The sequence below is a fragment of the Symphodus melops genome, assembly GCF_947650265.1.
Source record: "Symphodus melops genome assembly, chromosome: 17".
NCBI lineage: Eukaryota > Metazoa > Chordata > Actinopteri > Labriformes > Labridae > Symphodus > Symphodus melops.
This window is the reverse complement of record NC_136707.1, coordinates 9,070,884-9,071,540: the sequence shown is the minus strand read 5'-3', so window position 1 is coordinate 9,071,540 and position 657 is coordinate 9,070,884.

The following is a 657-nucleotide window of genomic DNA, read 5'->3' as shown; positions in this document are numbered from 1 at the left end:
GTGGCGGAGGACACGTATGTTATTGGGAAAGGGGATTTTATTTACTCTGGTGTTTTAGCAGTACTGCTCTGAAACATGATTCTGGGTTTTAAACCATTTTCTCCAGCTGGGCTCTTAAAGGCTGCACTATTTACAGCATGCTCTTTTATTTTCCTTGCTAGCACTCTAATGAGGGCAACTTTGGCCAAACCAAACGACTGCACGTTAGCTTCCAATAAAAAGATAAATGTCCCCAGAAACTCATTCCTTCTTACTTAGTGCAGGAGCGTTTGCACTTCCATCTCAGAGGCTGACACTTCAAAGTTTAGTTTAATACTTTAGAAGCAGTCAGAGGATTCCTTTCCCAGACATTTGGGGAACACAAATGTCTCCTTCTTGGTGATGATAACCTTCTCAGCCATACATTTGTTTAGTAGCCTATCATCATTATCTAGTTTTTTATTCCCATTGTGTAAATTGCTAAACTAATGACACTAGGACTAGCTTGAACTTTGTGTTTAGTGCTAATCCGCAAAATACAGAATGGCATATAATGATCATTTGCATTCGACAGCAAAAATTAATTCTGTACAGCAGGTTAATGCGATTCTAATGTTAGCATAGTCCAACCTTGTTCAGTTTAAAATGTTACTGTTCTGTGGACATAAAGAGCAACTT